We start from the raw sequence: 11,357 nt of genomic DNA, 5'->3' as shown, positions 1-11,357 counted from the left end.
TTTGACTTGAAACTTGCAGAACTGATGAATATTCATAATACGCAGGTCAAGTTCGAAAATCAGCATGATCGGGTCACTTTTAGGGAATTTATGCTGTTTTTTCACTTTTTTCAGCATATATGCAGCACCGATAACACGATAAGTGGAAAACCATTTTACCTTTTGACTTGAAACTTACAGAACTGATGAATATTCATAATACGCAGGTCAAGTTCGAAAATCAGCATGATCGGGTCACTTTTAGGGAATTTATGCTGTTTTTTCACTTTTTTCAGCATATATGCAGCACCGATAACACGATAAGTGGAAAACCATTTTACCTTTTGACTTGAAACTTACAGAACTGATGAATATTCATAATACGCAGGTCAAGTTAGAAAATCAGCAAGATTGGGCCATTTTTAGGGAATTTATGCTTTTTTTTCACTATTTTCAATATAAATACAACACTGATAACACAATATAAGAAAAACGGATTGGCCAATTGTAATTATACTCACAGGAGTGGTCAATCTTACTAAAATGCAGGTTGAGTTCGAAAATCAGCATAATCGGGCCATTATTTTAGAAGTTATACTGTTTTTCACATTTCCTCAGATTCAATTATTAGGCATGTTAACAGTCTCATTATTTAACTAATAAGATGCCTAAAAGTGTTTGTTTGATATTTCCTGCATCTTTACAACATTGTTAGTTGATTATGTAAAAAACATGGTAAACTTGTTATCATGTATTGTGTAACAAAGTGTCAAAAATGGAAATAAACTCATATCATTGCAGTTTGTCAGATTCAATCATCCACTATGTTCAGAATCTCAGAATGGAGGAAATTGGACATTTAACACTGTTCTATTGATACTTTTCCCATCTCATCAATTTTCTTAGTTGGTCATATAAAATGGCAGTAAAATGTTTATTTTGTTTTATGTTAAAAAAGTGTTAAAAATGGAAATAAACCCATTTCAGAACAGTGCTGTCTTGTTTACATTTTGGCATTTTCAAGGCGTGACTTTGAAGTTCCATGGGCCTGAAGACCTTTGCTAGTCACATTTTCTGAATATCTGTGATACTAATATTTTATAATTAAAAATTGATGGTCATTTAGCTGTTAAACATTATGTAATATTGCATCAAAATTTGAAGAAACCCCTATTTTGGGCACTGCTTCCATGATGACCATTTAAGGAAAATCATGTCACTTACTGTTCTCAAACTTACAGGAAAGAAACATGGGACTAAAATACAGCTTCAGTAGGCAATGCAGTCTGTTTGGTATTTTTATTTATTTATTTATTTATTTTTTGGCAGTTTAACAGTTTTTTGTGAAAATTTAATTTTTCACATATTGGCATTTTCAAGGTGTGACTTTAAAGTTCCATGATCTTGAAGACTTTTGCTTGTCACATTTTCTGAATGTCCATGTTACTAATATTTTATTAATAACATTTGATTGTCATTATGCTGTTAAACATTATGTAATGTTGCATCAAAATTTGAAGAAACCCCTATTTTGGGCACTGCTCCTATGATGACCATTTAAGGGAAATCATGTCACTTACTGTTCTCAAACTTACAGGAAAGAAACATGGGTCTAACATACAGCTTTAATTGGCAACACAGTCTGTTTGGTAAATTTTTCTGGCAATTTAACAGTTTTTTGTGAAAATTTAATTTTTCAGTTATTTGCATCTTTATTTTCTGTTCTTTGTCTGTACATTTGACAGCTTTGCTGCCTTGTTTGTTTGATGTGCTTCATGTTTTCATCGATAATTAACATTGTTTTTTTGGCACCAATGTGGTATGCACTTTCAAATACTGACGCTGTCAATGACCCTATTCACTTTAAACGTGGCACACGCTTCGTCGTAGGACTCTTCGGGATGTCTGTAAACTCTGTTTTGATTAGTTGAGCGGAAGAGGTAAAATGTGACCTCTATAAAGAAAAGCACGCCGTTTCATATTCTACCAAGAAACGGCCATGGTCCACAGTTTACTAGAGAAAAAGACGACTACGTTTTGCTGTTAACAGTGGCTTCCTCAGAGGTCGTCTGTTATTCTTATTAGTCCGGTTGCTTAGGGCCAAAAAATGGCCTAATCAGCGGATAAAAGCACCAAATTTTGCATGTGGGTACCTTTTGACATACAAATTAAAGCCTTAGCCCACGGAAAAAATTTACCGTTTGGCCAAAAAATCCAAAATGGCCGCCAATTTGTGAAATTTTGTAGAAATAAATACATACCGGTATCTATTTTGATTTTTATCAAATTAAGTATTTTCTTAATGTTTTCCACATCCTTATTACCCATATTATGCAAATGTGTCAGATAACAAACTAGTGTCCTTGGACTTATTGAAAAATCAAAGATGGCCACCGTATGGCATAGGAATACTAGAACATGTACAAGGGTTTTCAACTAACTAATGCCAACTAGGAAGATGCATTGCCCACTATCTAATTAATTTTGTTTCTTATTGCACAAATAATATTTTGTGGTGAGTAACTAACCTTTATTCACAGGCAATTCGAGAAAAATCCAAGATGGCCCCCATATCAAAGGAATACTAGTATCAAAGGAATACTAGTATACACATAGGGCTTCTTCTGCCATGGAGATATAATATTATTTGATAAATTAGGTTTGTTTCTGAGTATTTTCCACATCTTTTTAATTCACATAATACATATGTGATGAGAATGTTATGTGTATCCTTTTTGAAAACAAAACAAAACAAAATGGCTGCCATTAGCCATAGAAGGTGGGGTTCGGTTAATACCTGCGAGAGATAGGCTTACAAATAAAATGAAGCTGAATTCAGTTGTTATTCCGTTTTTTTTTTTTTTTTTTTTTAGTATTATTATCCCATGATACACATCTGTTACGGTAATATGCCAAACAATTCAGCCAAGATTAATTAATTAATTTCATGGAAATGTCAGTTTGGTCGAATTGATTAAAATACAGCAAATGGAAACCTTTGATATCGTCGGATTGTTAGGGGCATCTGCCAAAACGTCCATCTTTCCGGAAGTATTGCATTTTACCGGAAGTGTTACGCAAGATAAGCCGCAATTTTCGCCTAACATGTGTTTTAGGCATGTTTTATCCTCCTTCTGAAATCTTATTTTGCTGTGTACAATATGTGCTAACATTACTTAACATTAAAAAAGACGACAATTATAATTTCTAATTATATATTTCCCTCACCTACGATCATTTTCATGATGCGCTTCACAAGTGGGACGAGTATTTCCCCGGAGACAGGTGTTGTAAACAAAGGCCGGTCACTTATATTTGAAACCGGTAGCTTAAGTGGACTTAAACTAGTTATGTGATCTACGTATGCCCTATTTGAATTTTAATATGACAACAGAAATCAACCGAATTGAAATTTTTACCAGTCTGAGATCAGTTGTTTTCATCCCGCAAGGCTTGCTCAGCGTCGAGGCGTAGACGTACGTACTTCCGAAGAAAATTCAATCACCCGTTTCAAAGAATACCAACTGGTACTCAAACGGAAATCAGTGTAACTTCAAATTACTTTTAAGTCTTTTGTTTAAAAAGCATGTCATATTAAAACATATTGAGAAAAGGCAAAATACGGAGCCTACATGTACTTGTGCTGATAGACATACAGTATCTTCCGATTTTCTTACTTATATACTCTCGCTGTGCACAAACCTCGGTGCATATTGAAAACCCCACTGATACAACCCGAACGTAAAGTAAAGCCAAAAAGTAAAACTGCCTTCCACTTATCGTGTTTACAAGGAAAGTGCACGGCGCCGGCGGCGACGACAGACGCAGGTGATGGCAATATGTACAGACACATCTGTGTCTGTACATAAAAAGCATTTAATTGCCATAATTTTCACAAAACAGTTGCATTTATAATTTGACGTGAGAATCGAGCACATGCAGAAATGAGAGACTGGTCTTATCTAGTCTGCTCCAGCATAGCGCAAACCATATGTTAATGAAGACGGTCCCATTTTGGGGGAGGGGTGTCACAGGAATGGAGTTCTTCGTGGATTGCGCTAAATATTATCAACATTTCATGCATCTGGGGAAATAGAAAGTGACTCACAAGTAACGTAAATACCCAGTGGAACTCTCTATGAAGCTCCCATGGAGTTAAGGAAGACGTCATTTTTATTGTTGACAAATTTGTATCCATGTAGGTGAACAGCTACACGTGTTCGTCAGATTTTGACAGCGCGTGGTATTTGGCGCCAAGAAGTCTGGGCGGTTGATCCCGCTGATCTTTCGGTCGATTGTAGTAAATGTAAGATCTTGCGGTGTTGACTTCAAGAACGTTTCCCCATCTGCATATATATTTCAATCGAACCAAACTTTTTATTGCTAGCAAACGCTATATATGGTCTATATGAAGGTGTTTACGACGTATTCTACCCACTGTCGATATTTGGTTTCATCCAGAATAGACCTTTTTTTAAACCCCCCCCCCCCCTCCCCAGTTACGGGCGTGATGAATCAGTTAGCGAGGGCAAGTCTGCTTAATTAGCACAATTTGTTTGTCTATAAGCACTATTATTGTCATCAAGGACAAAGGAAATGACAGGTATGTCATGCTTCCAGATTAGATCTTCAATTAATTGTTTCTTCCTCATTGACGAGAGCTATTGAAAGGACAACAATTGACAAAGGGCCGAGGCATGCAGCATCTATTCCACAGGCTTGAAAATTTACGACGATGTGGTCGAACAATCGGAACAAGAAAAAAATTCTGTCGCATGATTTTGACGTATGGACTAAATCTTTGAGCCCAGAAAAATTAATTTTATAAAATGATTTTTGTGGTCGGATTGACTGGGCCCGTCGAAATGCTTGGCACATTACCGTAGGTAATTAATGTCCATATTTTATTATTTTGAGGAAATCCAAGATGGCCTTTTATTCCCGATAGGAAAACTGGTGCATTAATTTTTATAGGCACTTCTAAGGCAAATTAGGGTGATCATGATATTTTTTCAAAATACTTAAGGGTATACACTTGTTACCCACCAGATAGATATCTGAAAGTCCAAAAAGAATGTGGGAAATACCGAGAAACAAAATTCATTTTATATTGAACCCAATGTCTCTCTGGCAGTAGTTGACTGTACTATTCCTATTGTGAATTGCAGCAATCTTGAATTTTCTCAAATACGCAAGATGCACACTTGCTACACACCAGATTTATAAAGAGTAAGGTTAATAAGGATGTCAACATGTTTAAACATCAAAGGCTTTATTTCATGTTGGAATCAATGTCTGAACTGTTCTATTAATTGACACCTATGTGCATTTGAATGATATATTCCTATGACAACTGGCAGCTATCTTGGGTTTTCTCCGAATAATACTCAAGGATACATACACTTTCAAAACACACAGAGTCTTTCATAAGGATAAATAGGATATGAAAAACATTTAAAAACGACCCAAAGTTAACTACATTTAAATCGTACTCAGTGTATCTCTAGCATTATTTGATTATGTGTTCGAATATTCTAATGACAAAAGGCAGACATCTTAAATTTTTTCAGAACACCCAAAGATACACACATGCTACAGACCAGGTATACATCATAGGGGTAATAATAAATGGAATGAAAAACAAATTATTTTTAAAACAAACCCATGGAAATGTAATTGTATAATGAACCATATGCCTCTCTAGCAGCAATTGAAACCCACCCATTAGTATTCCTATGTTAAATTGTAGGTATCTTTTTCTCAGAATATCCAAGGATGCACACTATTTACCCACCAGATATATATCATAGGACTAATAAGGATGGGCAAAACTTGATAAACAAACACAAATTCACCCTGGTAGTAGATGAAAAGCCATGGATGTGCAGTTGTAATTCCAGTAGTATTCCTATGGCCAGTGACTGCCATCTTGGGTTTTCTCAAAATGATCAAATATGCACATTTATTACCTGCTAGATATGTATCACAGTGTAATAATAATGTGTAAAACACTAAAAAAATAAACTGAATTTGATAGTGAATTAGCTGGCATTAGTTTCAACCCTTTGTAATACTAGAAGTATTCCTATTACATGTGGCGGCCATCTTGGATTTTTTCAAAATGCCCAAGAATAATGTTAGTTACTCACCACATACATATTGTGTGGGTAGAAAGGATGTGGAAAACACTCAGAACCCAGCTTAATTTGATAGTGAAAAACTAATCTTTCCAGTTGCCATTAGTTGAATCCCCCGTATACTAGAATTCCTGTGGCACATGGCAGCCATCTTGGATTTTCCAAAATGCCCAAGAACTCTTCTTAGTTACTCACCACAAAAATATTTTGTGGGTAACAAAGATCTGAGAAACAGACTTAATTTGATAGTGGACAACGTATCGTTCTAGCTGGTAATAGTTGTGCACTAGTATTCATATGGCTGTTTCTATGGCAAATGACAGCCATCTTGGATTTTTTCAAAAAGTCCAAGGGAACTTGTTTGCTATCTGACATATATGAATAAAATGGGTAATAAGGGTGTGGAAAACTCTGAGAAAATAATTTATTTGATAAAAATCAACATAGGTATGTACATATTTATAAAGAATTCAATAAATTGGCGGCCATTTTGGATTTTTTGGCCAAACGGTAAATTTTTTCCGTGGGCTACGGCTCTAATTTGATTTAGAATGTCAAAAGGTACCCACATGCAAAATTTGGTGCTTTTAACCGCCGTGTCACGATTTTTTCCTTAAGCCACCGAACTAAATCTGCTAAAACTAATTTGGTGTTCGTTATGGGCCTTGAAAAACGCGTTCTGGTGGCAATTTGCCCCTCGTTCTGAAAGGACTGGGTGGCTTTTGTTTAGTTACAACAGCATATCCGGAGGGACAGTGAGTCCTGTACACTGGTAGTAAGATTTCGATACATTGGGTGAGGCCTCTGTGCAGGTACATCAGTCTAGACTCTAAGAATAACTCTATAAAACTGAAACGACCGCTCCGTGTGACAGAATAATCTGTCTGCCAATGTTTTCTGGCACAGATTAACAATTTTGTAAAACACTGCTTATAGCTCATTTTACGCATTTTAGAGCATGCAAAGATTCATATTCTTCTTTCCTGTAGTTGCCGACATATGGCGACATTTTTGACAGGAAAGCCAAGCTTTGATCAGCCCAAAGGAGGACTACCCAAATAAAGCACTGCATATTACACAATGCAGCAGTGAAACAGACACGTTAGTCTGACTATACACTTTTACATTCACATATCTTATTTTATCACGTTTTATATGAGATCTGAGTTTTTAAAACAGAATGCATTTTTACCTTAGCATACCTGAGAAAGTGACATATCCCATATTCAATGTCAAGTTTGTAAATTAACTAACTCGGAATGTCTCGATGCACTAAAAAAAGATGAAAAACGGGCGATCGCCGGGAATTGACGAATATACTATAAGTTTTTTGGGAGGAACTAAAGGTTTATATCGTGCGTTCCTTTAATTACTCGTACAGTAAACAACGCATGTCTACAAGTCAAAGACGAGGCATGATTACTTGTTTACCTAAACCTGGAAAGGATAAAAAACTACTAAAGAACTGGAGGCCAATTTGTCTACTTAACGTTGACTATAAAATCATTTCGGCCTGCATTGCTAATAGAATGAAACGACATCTCAATAAGTTAATAAGTAGCACACAAACAGGGTTCGTAAAAGGGAGGTTTATTGGTGAATGCACAAAGTTGATTTTCGACCTTATTGAAAAAAAACGAAACCGTTCAAATACCCGGACTCCTCCTCCTGCTAGACTATGAAAAAGCTTTTGATACTTTGGAGTGGAATTTCATACATGCTACTTTAGTATTTTACAATTTCGGCCCAACAATAATAAATTGGGTTAAAACTCTGTACTCTGAAATTTCGTCGTCAATTCAAAATATTGGATATCTTTCTGATTTCTTTATGGTCAGGCGGGGTGTGAAACAGGATGACCCCCTTTCCCCGTACCTATTTATTTTATGTATTGAATTACTTTCAGCAGCAATTAAAAAAGACCCCGAAATAAATGGAATAGAAATTGATAACGTCGAGTACCTGATTACTTCATACGCAGATGACACTACGCTAACTCTTTCGGACGACCAGTTGAGCCTGCAAAAACACTCGCGGTAATTAAACTTTTTTCCGAATGTTCTGGCCTAAAAATCAACTTTGACAAGACCGAAGCAGTTTGGATCGGAAGCAAATGAGGGTGTTATGAAGAAATACAAACTGCGGAGAACATCAAGTGGAATCATGAGGGAAACTTTAAACTTCTTGGCATTAAGTATGAACTGAATAAACCTAACTATTATGATGTAAACTTTGAGGAAAAGATTAATAAGGTAAAAAAATTAATGTCAGACTGGTCGTTGAGAAATCTTTAATGGGAAAAGTAACAATAGTAAAAACATTAGCTTTACCAATACTGGTAAAAATTCTGACAGTGTTGCCAAATCCCTCTGAAATAATTTTCAAAACATTGGATCAAATGATTTTTAATTTTATATGGAATAGTAAAATTGACAAAATCAAACGGACAACACTGATATCAGACTATAGTAAAGGAGGTCTCAGGGTGCCACACATTAAATTGTTTGCTAAATCACTAAAAATGTCCTGGATAAAGAGATTTGTCGACACAAAAAACAAGAGTAGCTGGAAAAATATACTCGCAAACGAACTCAAAAAATATGGAAAAAATTTTTTTTGGAATCTAACAAGTGAGGGTTTAAGGACAATAAAAATAAATAACAGTTTTTGGCAAGACGTGATTGATTTTTGGGCAGAAATACAGAATAACCCTAGTACAACTGTTGAAGAAATCCTCTCACAACCGATATGGAAAAACGACAAGATAAAAATTAACCATAGAGCTGTATGTTATAAGAAATGGCTGCGAAACAGAGTTTTCTTCATAAATGATATTATTGATAACCATGGTATATTCATATCACTAGACGAGCTTAATAGAAAATATGAACTAAATAGCAATTTCCTCAACTACATGAGCATCCAAAGTAGTATTCCGGTCCAGTGGCGAAAGGCCATTTTGAATAATGGTTAACGTTTAGAAAGCATCTGCATTAAGAACAGCAATGCAATGAAGAGTGTCCCAAAGCCGTCCAGATACTTTTACCAAAAATACATCCAAGAACTTGAAAAATCCCTAGAAAAGCAATAAACAAATGGCACACAGATATTGGGGAAATTTTAGACGAAGAGAAATGGCATTTGATATTTAGATCAGTTTTTACCGAGATAGAAGACACAAAATTACAAACACTGCAATTTAGAATCAATCATAGAATTTTCAGCACAAATTCATACTTAATGAAAATAAAGAAAAAGAATCTCAGCTGTGCGAGTTTTGTAATATTGCCAATGAGACAATATATCATGTATTTTGGAAATGTCCATAAGTACAAAATATTTGGACTTGCCTTATTTATGCTATAAGGGAAAGTATGAAGATGAATATAGAGAGGCATCCCAAAGTGTTCTTATTTGGTCTTGTACAACAATTTAAGATAGAAGGCCTGTATTTACTTACATTGATAACTATGAAATACATAAGCATATGCTGGTCCAGATCCGATCCCCCCCCCCCCCCCCCCCCCCCCCCCCCCCCCCCCCCCACTTGGGTAGGGTTAATACAATATGTCAGATGCTATGGAAATATTACCAGGTTCTCATTATACATGTATCCTCAAGCGAAACGAACTAACATACAACAGATTTGGCTAAATATTGATAAGATATTAGCGGAATAACAAATCAAAACTGTTTATAATATGCATTTTTATTTCTTGCTCAAAATAAGATCAGTATTTCAGTGACTGAGCATCTGTATTATAAGTATTTGTGTGCACTACAGTGTGCGTGTGCCTTCGGATGTGTGAGGTTGTAAGCGAAAGATGTGTGTATGTATGTGCATGTACACTATATTACATTAAGACACACAATCTATTATATCTCTAGTTCTTATACTGGTGCACAGTATCACCTTGCTTTTTTACGTATTATTCAGGTTGTAATGTACTCTGTAATGTACTGTAGAATCTTTTATATTGTATTGTACGTTCTACAATATTAAAACAATATTCCAGTGACTGTGCACACATAAAAGTGTATGTATTGTATTAAGTTATAAAACTGTACTGATGCAGTGTATCTTTTTGTATTTGTAATGCAATGTTTTCTGATTCTATGATGTATTTCATGTTCTTGTAGGCCTATGTTTGTCTTCTTTGTAATGTGCTGTATTGTGTTTGTATATGCTTAATAAAAAAAAGTTTGTAAATTAGATATCACATTTAAACGTACGTTGTGGGTTCATGTCCTATATACACGTGAAAACTAATAAATTCCTTTTATTGACATTGGTTAGTTTGTTAGTTTGTTTGCCGACAAGACTTAAATGAACATGACAGAATCAATTAAAAATATTAATATAAAATACGATGCAGTAGTAAAACTACTAACTATAGCTGATATATGTAAAGCATTCTCTTTATTATTATAATTAAATATAAGTATATTAGAACAGTAGACTCTTGCTCTTCTGAATCAAAAATAATCTTTTAGATACAATTTATTGTTTCTAACAATGTATTCAGATTTTAAATACATTTGCTTAACATATTATCCTAAAAACTAAGAAAAAAACTATCATGATTGTTGACATTTCACACCTGAAACAAATAAAAATCAATGCGCCTTAAATAATATGGGAAGGGGAATTTTTCTGTTAATGAAAGTTAATTGAGAAAAAATTCCGTCATGCCTTAAAATAGCAAGGGGGTTTTTGTTTACGAAGAAGAAAGCCAAGGACAAGCCTGTATTATTACCCCGTTACCTATCAGGATCAGCAATAAGGTCACTATTAACTGCCATGCTGCTCGGCATATGAGTGTCATGAATTTTCAAAGCCCCTCTGGCCCATGTGTGACCCAGGTCTAGTAAACCTACAGTATATGTTGGCTAAATTTAAAACAAAAACAACGTAACCGATAGGTTAGCGAAGTTCACCTCACTTGAACATGTGCACCCCTCTGTTTGTAAACAAACCACTGCACAACTCACAGTCAGTAGCCCCCTCCGCCAGAGGTCTCACGACTGCACCGCACCTGAGCCTGGTCCTGATAAAAAAACTGGCAGTAGTATACACCCTAGCCTGTTAGTTGATACCAAAATTAACCCCTAGCAACACACAAGAAATGCCAGAAAAAAATGGAAAAACATTCGTCTATAACAGCCGCTGATCACCCTGAGCTTCAGAGATAACTTGACACTAACCTCTTCACTATAGCCTATCGATCTTCATCGTGTCAA

Source organism: Lingula anatina, chromosome 3 (genome assembly GCF_051362555.1).
Source record: "Lingula anatina isolate TDL-2025a chromosome 3, LinAna3.0, whole genome shotgun sequence".
Classification (NCBI taxonomy): Eukaryota; Metazoa; Brachiopoda; class Lingulata; order Lingulida; family Lingulidae; genus Lingula; species Lingula anatina.
This window is presented reverse-complemented; position numbering follows the sequence as displayed.